The sequence below is a fragment of the Crocuta crocuta genome, unplaced genomic scaffold (assembly GCF_008692635.1).
Source record: "Crocuta crocuta isolate KB4526 unplaced genomic scaffold, BGI_CrCroc_1.0 scaffold427, whole genome shotgun sequence".
In the NCBI taxonomy this organism is placed as follows: domain Eukaryota; kingdom Metazoa; phylum Chordata; class Mammalia; order Carnivora; family Hyaenidae; genus Crocuta; species Crocuta crocuta.
Window position 1 is genome coordinate 608,538 of NW_027533273.1, and position 15,884 is coordinate 624,421.

General features: G+C 39.6%; 1 long non-coding RNA gene across 1 annotated transcript in view; it reads right to left on the reverse strand.

Moving 5' to 3' along the window:
* The window catches only part of LOC144218056 (uncharacterized), a 110,756-nt gene that overhangs the window by 52,313 nt on the left and 42,559 nt on the right, over positions 1-15,884 (reverse strand). Inside the window, exon 2 of the long non-coding RNA XR_013331037.1 lies at positions 14,197-14,292. This is a non-coding gene — a long non-coding RNA (uncharacterized LOC144218056). The remainder of the gene's footprint in view (positions 1-14,196; positions 14,293-15,884) is intronic.

Below are 15,884 nucleotides of genomic sequence, written 5' to 3' on the forward strand. Positions count from 1 at the left end.
ATCATGATCTTGCATGTTGTGAGATAGAGCCTCACATTAGTGCAAAGCCGGTCAGTGTGAAGCCTGCTTGGGATTCGCTCTCCCTCTCTCTCTGTCCCTCCCCTGCTTATGCTCTCTCTCAAAGTAAATAAATCAATCTTAAAAAAAAAAAAAAAAAATAAAGACCACCTAATCACTGGGGCCACAGATACTGATCTGTCAGACTAGAAGATGAATTGGAGATTACCACAGCTGTCCTTTTAAGCCTAACCTCAGCTAAAGACAAAACAGACTTATTCACTTGCTGCCTACCCAGAATCTATTCTCCCTTCCTCCTAGGAAAACCAGGGTTTTCCTAACCCCTAGTTAGGTATCTAGGATTAATAATCAGCTAGTACACAACAGACAGACAGACTTACTGTTCTTTAGAGCTGGTATCCACTCTGACTGGTCATGACCAATCTGTACTAGAAGTAACTTATTTAGACTCTCAGGCCTCTACCCATGTAGTGTACCTACCAGTTCTGACTGCAGAAAAGAGCCCTGATTCGTATCAGCCCATCACAGTAACGCTACCCTTCTTGTCAGTGTTTGGTTTAAGTACCCTGCCTTCAGCCAATTAGTAGAGAGTATTCCCCCTGTTGATTGCTATTCTTTCAGGGTTGGACCCACAATCTAATCCAGGCAGACTAAGGAAATGGGATATTGAGTCCCTGACTCAGGGAAAAATTTTTCTCTCACACAGAACAAAATCACTAGTCCTGGCTGTTAACAGCAGACCTTCTGAACCCCTGTGGGATGTCCAATACACTGATAATNAGAGATAGAGTCATAGGCCCAAGGATTGGGGTACTTTGCCTAGAGCATGCCCAACCTCCTGTCCTCCATTATAAGAAATAGTAAATTTCCTGACTGTTTAAACTACTTTAGATGGGAACTGTGTTCTTTACAGTTAAAAATATTCTGTATTTACACAGACCAATATATTCAAAGCAAGTTAGAGGACTTTGCACATGAAGCCAGTGTTGTTGGTTTTTTCTTAATTATTTTTCTATGTTTATTTATTTTTGAGAGAAAGACAAAAGGGCACCTGGGTGGCTCAGTTAAGTGTCTAGCTTCAGCTTAGGTCATGATCTCATGGTTTGTGAGTTTGAGACCCACATCAGGCTCTGTGCTGACAGCTCAGAGCCTGGAGTCGGCTTCAGATTCTGTGTCTCCCTCTCTCTGCCCCTTCCCCCACTCATGATCTATCTCTCTCTCTCAAAAATAAATAAATATTTAAAAAATAATAATAAATAAATAAGTAAAAGTTTTAAAAGAGAGGATAGTGGAGGAGGGGCAGAGAAAAAGGGAGACACATAATCCTAAGCAGGCTCCAGGGTCTAAGCTGTCAGGACAGAACTTAACACCAGAGCTCAAACTCATGGACCGCGAGATCATGACCTGAGCCAAAGTCAGACATTTAACCAACTGAGCCACTCAGGAGCCCTGCCAGTGTTGTGGGTCTTTTTGTTGTTGTTGTTGTTAATGTTTTATTTATTTCTGAGAGAAAGAGAGGCAGTGTGAGCAGGGGAGGGCCAGAGAGAGGGAGTCACAGAATGTGAAGAAGGTTCCAGGCTCTGAGCTAGCTGTCAGCACAGAGCCCGACGCAGGGCTCAAACCCATGAACCATGAGATCATGAACTGAGCCAAAGTCAGACACTTAACCAGCCACCCAGGTGCCCCACCCCACCAGTGTTTTAATCCATCCCTACACAGACTTTTTCATCAGAGCAGAAAGAGCAACTACTTGCAGTTGCAAAGTTCAGATTACTTTTTTGGTTTTGAGTACAGTTGAAACACAATGTTACATTAGTTTCAGGTGTACAACATGGTGATTCAACAAATTTATACATTATGCTATGTTCACCATAAATTTAGCTGCCATCTGTCCCAATGTATCACTATTACAGTATCACTGACTATATTCTTTATGCTGTGCCTTTTATCCCCATAATTTATTCATTCCATACTGGAAGCCTGTATCTCCCATTCCCTTTAATCTACTTTGCCCATCTCCAAACCCCTCTCCTCTGGCAGTCATCACTCTGTTCTCCATATTTATAAGTCTGATTCTGCTTTTTGTCTATTATTTTCTTTTCCTTTTTAGACTCCACATATGAGTGAAACCATATGGTATTTATCACCCTCAATCTAACTTATTTCACTTAGCATAATACCCTCTAGTTCCATCCATGTTGTCGCAAATGACACTATCTCATCTTTGTTATGGCTGTGTAATAGTCACACATATATATGTGAATATGTATATGGAAGATACAATATAAGGAAGATGTGGAGTGTGTATGTATATATACATTGGTCTGTCAAGGACACTTAGGTTGCTTCCATATCTTGGTTATTATAAATAATGATGCCATAAACAGAGGTGCGTATACCTTTTCAAATTAGTATCTTCATTTTTTTTTGGATAAATACCCAGTAGTGTAATTATTGGATCATACAGTATTTCTATTTTTAATTTCTTGAGAAACCTCCATACTGTTTGCCACAGTGGTTGAAACCAGTTTGCGTTCCCACCAACAATGCACAAGGGTTTTTCTTCCCACATTCTCTTCAACCCTTATTTCTTGTCTTTTTTATTTTAGCCACTCTGACAGTGTAAGGTCATATCTCATTGTGTTTTTGAATTGCATTTCCCTGATGATTAGCAATGGATCTTTTCTTTCATGTGTCTGCTGGCCATATGTATGTCTTCTATGGAAAAATATCAATTCAGGTCCTCTGCCCATTTTTAATTGGATTTTTAGGCACAGAGTTGTATAAATTGTTTATTTGAGATATCAATCCCTTATTATCATTTGCAAATATATCCTCCTGGTCAGTAGGTTATCTTTTCATTTTGTTGATATTTTCCTTCACTGTGCAAAAGCTTTTTATTTTTATATAGTCCCAACAGTTTATTTTTGCTTTTTGCTTTTGTTTCCTTGCCTCAGCAGACATATCTAGAAAAAGGTTGCTATGGCCAATGCCAGAAAAATTACTGCCTGTGTTCTCATAAAATTAAAGAACTTTTATGGTTTCAGGTCTCATATTTAGGTTTTTAATACATTTTGAGATTATTTTTGTGTATGGTGTTAAAAATTGGTCCAGTTTCATTTTTTTACATGCTTCTGTCTAGTTTTCCAACCATCATTTATTGAAGAGATCATCTTTTCCCCATTGTATATTCTTGCTTCCTTTGTCATAGATTGACTATATAATCTTAGGTTTATTTCTGTGCTCTCTGTTATGTCCCATTGATCTGTGTGTCTATTTTTGTGCCAGTGCCATACTATTTTCCTTTTTACAGATTTGTAGTATATCTTGAAATCTGGAATTGTGAACATTGGGGTACATGTGCTCCTATGCCTCAGCATTTCTGTATCCCTTGGGTAAATTCCTAGCAGCGCTATTGCTGGGTCATAGGAGAGTTCTATTGTTAGTTTCCTGAGGAACCGCAGCACTCTCCACAATAGCTAAAACATGGAAAGAGCCTAAGTGTCCATCAACAGATGAATGGATCAAGAAGATGTGGTTTAGCTATACCATGGAATACTACGTGGCAATGAGAAACAATGAAATCTGGCCATGTGTAGCAACATGGATGGACCTTGAGGGTGTTATGCTGAGCGAAATAAGTCAGGCAGAGAAGGACAAATATCATATGTTTGCACATATAGGAGGATTAGGAGGAACTTGACGGAGGAACAAGGGGGAGAAGAAGGGCGGAAATGGTGGGGGAAAGGGAGAGAGGCAAACCATGAGAGACTCTTGAATGCTGACAAAAACTGAGGACTGATGGATGTGGGGGGGAGGGGGGGATGGGCATGGAGGAGGACACTTGTGGGGATGAGCACTGAGTGTTATGTGGAAACTAATTTGACAATAAACTATTTAAAAAAAAAAAAAAAAAGAAATCTGGAATTGTGATACCTCCAGCTTTGTTTTTCTCCCTCAAGATTGCTTTGGATTTTTGGGGTCTTTTGTAGTTCCATAAGAATTTTAGTATTAGTTGTTCTAGTTTTGTAAAAAATGCTATCAATATTTTGATAGGAATTGCATTGAATTAGTAGATTGCTTTGGGTAATATGGATATTTTAACCATGTAAGTTATTTCAGCCATGAGCATTTCATATCTTTCCATTTGTTTGTGTTTTCTTCAATTTACTTCATTAGTGTTTTATAGTTTTCAGAGTACAGGTTTTTCAACTCTTCAGTAAAGTTTATTCCTAGGTATTTTATTATTTTTGGTATAATTGTAAATGGTGTTGTTTTCTTAATTTCCCTTTCTGTTACTTCATTATTAGTATATAAGAATGCTACCAATTTATGAGTATAAATTTCATATCCTACAATTTTACTGAATTCATTTATTACTTAGAGTAATAAAACTTAGAGTTTTTGGTGGTGTCCTTGGGGTTTTCCACACATAGTACCATGTCATCTACAAATAGTGAAAATTTTACTTCTTCTTTAGCAATATGAATGCCTCTTATTTCTTTTGCTTGTCCTATTGCCGTGGCTAGGGCTTCCAGTACTATGTTGAATAAAAGTGGGGAGGGTGGACATCCTTGTCTTGTTCCTGATCATAGAGGAAAATCTCTCACTTTTTCACCACTGAGTATGAAGTTAGCTATGAATTTGCCATATATGGCCTTTATTATGTTAAGGCATATTCCCTCTTACCCCACTGTGTTGAGAATTTTTATCATGAATGATGTTGAATTTTGTTCAATGCTTTTTCTGCATCTATTGAGATGATCATGTGATTTTTATCCTTCCTTGTGTTAATGTAGTGTATCAAGTTGATTGATTTGTGAATACTGAACCACCCTTGCATTCTTGGAATAAATCCTACTTGAACATGGTATATGATCCTTTTAATGTACCGTCGAATGCCATTTCCTAGTATGTTGTTGAAGATTTTTATATATAAATTCATAAGGACTATTCGCCTTTTCTTTTTTCTGGTGTCTTTGTCTGGTCTTGATATCAAGGTAACGCTAGCCTCACGGAATATATTTGCAAGCTTTCCTTCCTCTTCTATTTTTTGGAAGAGTTTGAGGAGAATAAATATTAACCTTTTTTAAAATTCTGGTAGAATTCCCCTGTGAATCCATCTAGTCCTGGAGTTTTATTTTTTGGTAGTTGTTTTTATTACCAATCAATTTTGTTACTTGTAATTGGTCTCTTCAGATTTTCGATTTTTCCCTAATTCCATTTTAGCTTATGTGTTTAGAGGAATTTGTCCTTTTTTCTTGGTTGAGCCATTTGTTAGCATAATATTTTTTTGTAGTCATCTTCTATAACCTTTATATTTCTATGGTGTCAGTTGTATTTCTCCTTTCTCACTTGTGATTTTACTTAGATTCTTTCATTTTTCTTGATTTCATTTTTCTAGCTAAGGGTTTATTACTTTTGTTTATCTTTTCAGAGAACTGGCTTTTGGTTTCACTTGGGCTTTTCTCTATAGTTTTTCTAGTCTCTATATCACTTATTTCTGCTCTGATCTTTTTTATTTTCTTCCTTCTCGCCCTTAACTTTGTTTGTTCTACTTTTCTAGCTCATTTAGGTGTAAGGTTAGATTGCTTATTTGAGCTTTTTCTTATTTCTTGAGGTTGGCCTGTATCCTATACATTTCCCTCTTAAAACTGCTTTCACTGTGTCCCAAAGATTTAGGACATTGCTTTAATTTCATTTGTCTCTGGGTATTTTCTTTATTTCTTCTTTGAATGCTTCATCATATTTAGTGTCATATTGTTGAACCTCTACACGTTTGTATTTTTCCAAGTTTTTTTGTGATTTATTGCTTTTTCATACTGCTGTGATCAAGAAAGATGTATGGTATGGTTTTAATCTTCTTAAATTTACTGAGGCTTCTTTTATGGCCTAATATGTGACGTATTGTGGAGAATGTTCTATGTGCTCTTGGAAATAATGTGTCTTCTATTGTTTTTGGATGGAATGTGCTGTCTATCACTGTTATGTCCATCCGGTCAAATGTGTCATTCAAAGATACTGTTTTCTTGTTGATTTTCTGCCTTAATGATCTAACCACTGATGTAAATGGGCTGTTAAAACTCCCCTACTATTACTATATTACCACCAATCCCTCTCTTTATGTTCATTAATATTTTCTTTATGTTTTTAGGTGCTCCAATGCTGGGTATGTATTTAATATTTCTTATATCCAATTGTTCAATTGATCCTTTTATCATTGTGTAAGAAAGTTCGAAGTTTTAATGTACTCCACACAGTGCATACCCAGACACTTATAATTGCATAAGGAAAGGAGGTTAGCAAACTGGAAAAAACATGGCTCTGGTATGAGAGTCTTTGGTCCCTCTCAGCTCTGCCATTTATAAATTCTATGACCATAGGAAAGTGTCAATATCAGTAAATTATGGAAAAATACACATTTTACACATTGTTCTGAGAATTCGAGTAACTGGAATGTACAAAATATCTAGTGCACAAGAAAGATGCCTAATAAATAAAAGACATTCTTGGAGTACCTGGATGGCTCAGTCAGTTAAGTGTCTGACTCTTGGTTTCAGCTCTAGTCATGATCTCATGGTTCATGAGTTTGAGCCCCATGTCAGGTTCCACACTGCTGGTGTAGAGCCTGTTTGAGAGTCTCCCTCTCTCTCTCTCTCTCAAAATAAATAATTACACTTAAAAAATACATTCTTCTTCTCTTTTCCCACCCCTTTTCCTAAAAAGTCTTTCCAGATCCCCTAGCCCAAAGCTCCAGGTACCCCAATTGCTCTAGCTTCTATTTCACCACTTTTTTTCTTCCCCTCCATCTCCACACTTGCTAAATTATCTCTCTCTGATATATTTTGTGTGTTTGGTGTGTGTTTTTCACTGTCTCCATTTACTGGTACTTGCTATGTATCAGGTACTGTTATGACACTTAATCCTCATGACCACAATCACTCAGTGAGAAACATGATATGCTTGTTTTATAGTTGATGAAATGAGGCTCAGAGAAGTGATAGAAACTTGTCCATGGTTTCTTAAGGTGAATTAAGAGCAAGGAATTCTAGGCCAATGTGAGTCCAAAAGCTAGGCTCTTAGCTACTTCATTACACTGCCCATCCAAGAAGTAATTTATATATGTGTATCTGTATGTCTCTACCAACAGACCATGTTGTTCAAAAAACAGAGCCATTATTTTCCAAGGGAAGGCAGGTAATGCAAGAACTGAATAGTCTTCTATTCTAAGCCTTCAGTGACAACATACACTTTTGTTTGCCCACTGTGCAAGCCTTCTTGAGGCCTGGGATACACAAAAGGCAGGAGACCCCATTCTTGCCCTCAAGACACTCAAAACCAAATGCAGAAATAGGATCTCTGCACAGAAAGTAATATGAGAAAGCATATATTATTTCTCCAGGGAGAACTACCAAGTCTAAGTGCCATAGGAGGTCAAAGGAAGAAGATCATCAAGAGCTAAAGATAAGCAGAAGTGAGGGAAACACTGAAGGCCCATGGCGATTAAGCAGAACTCCAGGAGGAAGATCCTGTGTGCATGGGGGTGGGCAGGGATGGGGAAGGGGAGGCGATGATGGGGGAGGAGAGGGGACAAGATTGGAGGCAACACAGAACAGAGAAGGTGCCAAAGACAAACAAAGCCAGATACTAATTAAAGTGGTAAAGACAGATTCTAATCAGTAATATACTATTGGAATAAGCAAAAGAGTCTAGCATGAACTGAACTCTAATTTATACAAAGATGAATGGGCTTTTGAAAGGAAGGGTGAGGGAAGAGGGAGGGGACAAATGGGGACTCAGTAGAGTCTGGAAATGAAAAAAATGACAAAAATCAGGAAGCAGTAGGTCCATGTGAAACCCACCTGGGTGTGCTGTCTGGTGCTCATTAAATAAAGTCAGGCTTCTAGCCTCCCACTGAGACTGAGAATCAGGGGCCCTATCTTGAGGTACTGGCTGTTGGAGTAAATTCTTTTATCATCCTTGAGTTTTCTCAGGCAAGCACTTTAAGGGGGCTAGGGTCATCCTAGGGATGCAATCATAAGCTGTTAGAAACTATGCTAGTGTTTGTTCAAGTCTTTATAGACTAAGGATGTGGCCTAGTGGAGAAGAGGGCTCAGAGGAGCCTGGCTGCCATTTGGTCAAGAATAGTCACTGTCAGGAGGTGGCTTCCAGCCAGCTGGCCTGGAATTAACAGAGTTCTCTACATAGAAGACTGGATTGCAATGAGAGGTTAAAAAAAAAAAAAAAAAAACAGGCTGAGTATTTTGAACTCTTAGGGTAAGCACCAGCCCTGATTTGTCCAAGATTGATGAGGAGTTTCCCAGCACAAGAAACATTTGGAACCAAAATGGAAAAAAATGGGAAAAATCAGGCAAAGCCTTGGAGGTAAGAGGCACCTGGAATGAGTTATTGAGCAGGATGGCTCTGTAAGAATTAGTGGTTTGGGGTGAATCCTCCTGCTGTAAAACATTAAAGACCCCAAGCCTCGACCGGCCACTTAGAGGATCAGGTTGTGTGGAGTGTCACTGTGCCATGGGGACACTAGTCTGGCCATCTTCGTCCATGTTCCAAAGGTTCTGAGCTGAGACTGGGTCTGCCTCCTTTGCTTAGAGAATCTCAAACACACACCATTGCGCTTTGTGAATTATCTGAGAAGGTAGGACCACTTACTGCTAGATCTGCATTCAAAGCACATGGAGGAATTTGACCCCAGAGAAGGAAGGACTGGGTGGAACACCCTCCCCACCAGTATCTAGCCATGTGACTCTGTGCACCATCTTTACCCTCCTTAAGCCTCAGTGTCCTCATCTATAAATAGAGATTAGAAACACCACCTAGCTCACAGGGTTAGTGGGAAAATTAAATGATATTATGCATGAAAGGCCCTTAACAGGGTGACTGTAATATATTAAACATTAAGTGAATAGCAGCTATTGTTGTAATTGTGGTAGTGGTTTTTGTTGTTAAGCACGGAAAAGAAGCAGGAGTTTATTCATAGTGTTTATAGGTCAACATCCTGAAACATTTTCCACAGGGTTATATTTTCAGGCGAAATAAACAAACATGAGAAATCTGTCACATAAATAGAAACTGACCCTGGGTCCCCTAGACCTATGTAATGGCCACTCAGAGACTTCTGGAAAAACAAAGTAGACTCATGAAGGATGCTTGTATTGCCCTGGGTGCCATCCATCAGACGGAAAGGCTTAACCCCAGATTTTATTTTCTGTGTTAAGGGAAGACCGCAAGAGGGGGAACAAAATTCAATTAACAAAAACATAATTGATGTCAGAAATCCATGAACAAAGAGCATCATTCTTGCTCCTCAAGGAGAACACTATCAGCATCAAGTGTGGTTAACACATGGAGTTAAACATTTATTTATTATTTTTTTTAAATATGCTCTTTAAAGCCTGGGAAGCAAAGTACAATCAAATCATTCTGTAAAATACTGACACTGGATTAATGCTGAAGTGATGAACAAAATCCAAATAAGCAGCAAGGCACCTGTCAAGGCCCTTCAGTCTCAGGTGGGCTCAGAAAGGGGCTGTGTGAGCATCTGGTTCAGGACCCTTTAAAACACCAGAGTGTGGCCCAGCCACTACCTTGACCACAGGGGAGCCTCCATTCGGTCCACCAGGCCTTCTCCTGGACTCACAGCCCTGAATAAATCCTGGCTTTGTTACTTGCAAGTTCTAGTACCAGATGTGAACTCTCTAAAGCCTCAGTTTTCTCAGCTGTGCAAGGGGGAAGATAAGATTTACTGTCCAGAATTTTTTTGAAATTTAACAGGAAATGCATGAAAAGTCCTTAGTTCAGTGCCTGGCACACAGTGAGCACCCAACAATTTTCTCCTCTCTGTCCTTTGAATCTCTTAGTCCCCCTGACTCTTCCAGACTGCCAACTCACACCCTTTCCCAGAACATTATGGTCTGGCTTAGTAATCATATCTCATTGCATCAGTATACATTCTTCCAACCTAACAACAGGGTAAATTCTTTAAAGCCAGACATGGTTGATTATTAATAAACAAATGGCATGTATGTATCAATCTCAGCTCTACATCTTTATAAGCCTTGACTTGTTAAGTCGTCAAAACAACCCTATGATGTAGTTCATATGATTCCTATTTCAAAGATGAGAAAACAGAGGCACAGGGCAATTCAGTAACTTTCAGAGGTGACTGCTCATCAGCTCCTGTGCTGAGACTTGAATCTGAACTCATGAGAGCTGGCTCAGAGACCAGGCTCTTCACCACCAGACCCCCTGTATTCTAGACTTCTGTACCCACAACCCCTCCCACACAAAGGTCCTCAACAAAAACCTGTCAACGCAAAGATGATTGGGTCAACAAGTGTCACTTTGAACATGAGGAAACTGAAAAACAGTGAGGTTACATAGTTTGTCCTGGGTCAAAAGGACAACTGGGAAGTTGATTATGGCCCAAAGTGTCACAGCCCCAGTGGCTTGCTCTTCTGGCCACACCATCTGGATGGTCTTTTGAGGGAGGAGTTGCACACTGATGGAAGGACAGGAAGAGAAGACCTTTGATCAGACCTCTGTCCACAATCCCACACCAGGCCAGGTGAAGGCCACATTTCTCTTACCCCATGGCCCCATCCATCATGTCCCAATAGGGGTCTTCATACTTTGGGTCAGCCATTCCTACGTACTGGCTTTTACTTTCAGGTACCTGGCGTTGCATATGTACAAGAGAGCCAGCTGAACTGGAGGCCAGGTGAGTGAGACACAGGCCCAGCCTAGATGCCTCGCAGGCCACGGCTGGGTTCAAACCTTCACCGACTTCAAACAAACATCTCACATACTCGAGGTTTTCCAAACCAAATTCTGCTTCTAGAGTGCCGTGTAAAATCATGAATGATTTTACAATTTTTCATCTCTCAGTAGTTTTAAAATTTTTTAACATTTATTTATTATTTTTGAGAGAGAGACAGACTGTGAGTGGGAGAGGGGCAGAGAGAGAGAGAGAGAGAGAGAGAGCTACAGAATCTGAAGTTGATTCCAGTCTCTGAGCTGTCAGCACAGAGCCTGATGTGCGGCTCAAACCCATAAACCATGAGATTGTGACCTGAGCAAAAGCTGGACACTTAATCAACCGAGCCACCCAGGCACCCCGTAAAGTAGTTTTTAAAAAAGCTCAAGAGAATAAGGGGCACCTGGGTATCTCTATTGCTCTATCATCCAACTCTTGATTTTGGTTCAGGTCATGATCTCTTGGTTTGTGGGATTAAGCCCCATGTTGGGCTCTGTGCTGACAGTGCAGAGCCTGCTTGGGTCTCTCTCTTGCTCTCTCAAAATAAATAAATTTTTAAAAATAGAAATAAAAACTTAAGAGATAAATCCCTAATTTTAATCATTTACAGTCTATCAATATGTTACCTTGTACTTCTAAGAAAACTCCCTGTTGTGTAGCAATCTGGGCACAGTCTAAGGACTCAGGGACCTGGGTTCAAATCTCATCCCCTGGACTTGGTAGCTGTGGGCTTTGTGCCTCAAACTCCTCAGATTTAAAAGGGTAATAATACAGTATCTACCTCATAGGCTTGTTTTGAGGATTAAATGAATTTGTGTGTATGTGTGTATATACACACATGGATAAATACACATATATATTATGTCTACTATATATATATATACATACACACACAGATAGATGTAACTATACCTATATAACTATATGCATAGCTATACATGTAGTTATGGGGTTGAATTTTGTTCCCTCAAAATTCATACATGAAGTCTTAACTCCCAGGACCTCAGAATGTGACCTTATTGGGAGAATGGGTTTTTACAGAGGTGATCAAATTAAAATGGAATCTTTAGGATGGGCTCTTGTCCTGTATGTTATAAGAAGAAGAAATTTGGACACAGATATGTAAAGACACAGGGAGAAGACAGCCATCTACATGCCAAGGAGGGAAACCTGGGACAGATTCTCCCATAGCCCTGAGAAGGAATCGACCATGTTGACACCTTGGTTTCAGACTTCTGGCCTCCAAACTGTGAGAAAATAAGTTTCTGCTATTAAATCACCCTAATTTGTGGTCCTTTGTGATAGAAGTCCTAGAAAACTAGTGTGTGTGTGTGTGTGTGTGTCTGTGTGTCTGTGTGTCTGTGTGTCTGTGTCTGTGTGTGGAGAGAAAGGCATCACCAATACAGAAGGTACCCAGAATATGTAAGTAATAGTACTTATATAAGTAACTATTAATAGTAGTATATATGTTATTAATCAAAAACTACATAGTTTTACACTGCACTTTGTAATTATTTTTTTAAATTTTTATTTATCTCTGAGAGAGAGAGAAAGAGCACGAGCAGGGGAGGGGCAGAGACAGAAGGAGATGTAGAATCTGAAAACTCCTCTGAGCTGTCAGCACAGAGCCTCACAGGGGGCTCGAACTCACAAACTGTAAGATCATGACCTGAGCCGAAGTCAGAAGTTCAACCCACTGAGCCGCCTAGGTGCCCCTACTGCACTTTTTATAAATGCAGACCTGTGGAGTACAAAATGGCACAAGAGGAAATCTCAGGCAGCTGCAGTCCACACGTACTCCACCGCAACGCCAGGCCAGCCAGGCTCATCTCCTCATATCTAGACCAAACCACAGGAGCCACTCCATAACCAGTAATAATGGAGTCTCTCTACAACTTCTTCTAAGTCCTGCTTTCCCTTGGCTGTTATAAGTCAAACGTGAGCTTGTATCATCACTGATTTAATGTTGAAACAAACACTTCCTACTCTTCGTCTTTCTAGCTTCCAAATGAGTTTAATGAGAATGTATTCATTTACACAAAGGCAAGCTACCAAAAATAGTTACATTTTATAGCTAATTACCTGCGAACTCATCCCAGTATTGTGAAACCAAATCACAGTGGGATTGATTGGGAATTGGGGAGCCGAGGCATAAGATTGGAACTGCCATCAATAACCCCTTATTGCATGTTTTGTGTTAACCAAACAGTCTCATTTTCCCTCATTGACTGTTCGTAAGTAAGTTATGGACTTGAACTCCTGATGTAATATAGATTTGCCCTAGTACAAATTCCTGATTAACATCCGTGTCATGAATTAAAGAAAAACAGAAGATTATGTTTGAAAAAGAGGGAGATTGTGGTGGTTAATTTTATGTCACCTGACTAGGCTACAAGGTGCCCAGGTGTTTGGTTGAACATCATTCTGGGTGTGTCTGTGAGGGTGTTCCTAGATGTGATTAGCATTCAGATCATTAGACTGAGTACAACAGAGCAGCCTCCCCAGCGTGGACGAGCCTCATCCAATCCCACTGGGGGCCTCTACTCCCACTGGGAGTGAAGGAGAATCCTCTCTCCCTGTCTGACCGGCACTGAACTGGGACATAAATCTCCTGCCTTCACGCCTAGGCTGGAATTCACAGCATCAGCTCTCCTGGCTCTCAGGCCTCAGGCTCAACCCCCAACTACACCATCAGCTCTTGTGGGTCTCCAGCATGCTGACTGCAGGTCTGGGACTTGTCAGCCTCCATAATCACATGAGCCAATGCCTTTTAATAAATCTGACAGAAGGCGACATGAGACAGGAGGGGAGGGAGGACTAAGGGAGGAAAGGGGAGGGAGGGGGGGTCTCCTGTTGGTTTTGTTTCTCTGGAGAACTTTTACTAATATAGGAGCTGTCCTGTTACGAGTCAATGTCGCCTATATCATGGTCTTTGGTAAAAACTGCTTTTTGAATTTCATTCAAATAAGCTTTGCCTCCTCTAGGCATCACTGCTGTGTTCCTTTCTGATGAGTCAGCCGAGGGCCAGGAAGCTCAGACACAGGGTCTGCTGAGACACAGCAACGGCATAGACCCATACATCTGGTATCTTTGCTTCCTCTTCATTCTTAGGGCCACATTATAATTGTTAAACGGGCTTACTAAGCACACTGCACACACCAAATTGTTTTTGGAAAAGAATAAGCATAGTCAATAAATAATTTGGGTTAACCTACAAATCCAAATTTCATCTGTGTCTACCTTTATATGACAATGGTCAAATATTTTCCATGAAGGGAACAAGTGAACAATGTTTGACTTTACTTTCTTTCCCCCTCTTTTCTCCATTCCACAGATAGGTAAGTATTTCCTCCAAACTACAAGTGCATAACATAAAAAAGTATGATTTGAAAATATCACATCACCTAACAGTTCTGAAGCATCACCATGTTCTCTGTAATTATTTTTAACTGTAGGCTCAACAAGCAGATATATTGGCTTATCTCTTGCTGCCCAGGTTCCTAAAAGACAAAACATAGCAATTACTGTTAAAGGAAAGAATTATAAAAATCATGCATCTTTAATGAAAGGCACAGGAATAGAAATATTATTATCTAGCTCGGCTGATTTCCAGTTTGAGCCTCTCCTGAGCCCATCCTGCCAGTAATTCTGGGGGGAGTAGATGGAAACTTGCACTGGGGAGTCAAGATCTCAGGGTTTGGGATACTGGGGTTCCAGCCCTACCCCTGCATTTAAGCAGCTAGATGACCTTGGGCAAGTCAATTATTCTTTGCAGATCTGAAACATCTGTACGATTGTACTACTATATATCATTATTAAGGCAATTTAGCATAATGCTTAGAATATGGATCCTGGACCAGCCAAGGTGACCTTGGATAAGTTACTTCACTCCTTGCTTCTGTTCCTTATCTGTGAAATGTAAAGAATATCAGACTTTACTCAGAGACTTTTTATAAGATATAACCAAATCAATACACGTAAAGTGCTCAGAGTGGTACCTTGTCCAGAACAAAGGATTCTTGAAATGTCAGCTATTATGATTATCTCCGAAGTGCCTTATCATTTAAAAATTATTCAAATTGACTCTGATACCTCTGCCAAGATTCTCAGTATTCTAGGATCTCATCGCTGGGATACAAAGTGAACACCAAAAGAAAATATTGAAATTGAAGAGTCATATTTTTCTCTTTTTACACTTATGTTATAGGAGGTTAAAAGCAACAGAAATTTCACAACTAATTAACAGTGCTAAAATAGCCATGTATACAATGAGGAATTTTACGTGGTAAATGCCTTAAAAGAAGTGGGGAGAAGATGGAAAAATTGCCTTTGAGAGAAGGAAATAACATTCACTGAGCACCCACTATCTCTTGGGTCCTCTATAAACCCATTCTATTAAGCCCTCCAATATCACTCTGAAGCAATTGGTACTGTTCCCATTGTACAGATGAGGAAACTAATGATCAAGGAAGCTAATCACAGTTCCAAAAGCATATGGCTCTTCAAAGAGAGACTCAGATACCACACAGACTGGACTACATGACTGATTTCTTCCATTCCAGAGGCTGGGTCCAAAACACAGGTATTCCTTTCTCAGGGTGACGGTGGGTAGGGAGAAGTTGATTTTTATACAACAAATTCTAATTTAAGTGCAATACAAAAAATTTTCTCTTTAAAAGACCCCTTAGTTAAGTTTTGGTATAAAGCAAAAAAGAAAAAAATAAAATAAAATCTGCAAAATATTACATCACTTCCTAATTTCTTAATATCAGTAACAGGAAAGAACAGTTGTCAAGTTAAGGACTGAGGTAGAGTAGTTCAGTGAAATGCAATGGAGAAGAATTTGAAATCAGTGAGGATTAAAAGTACTTGTTAGGAAATATAGTCAATGGTAATTATAATATCACCATGTGGTGACAGATGGGAGCTGCAATTGCAGTGAACACATCATAATGTATAGACTTGTGGAATCACTATGCTGTACACCTGAAACTAACGCAACATTATATGCTAACTTTAACTCAATTAAAATATACTTTAAGTCTGATGACCTAAGTTTCAGTCCTACTTTTGACATTTACAAGCAGAATAC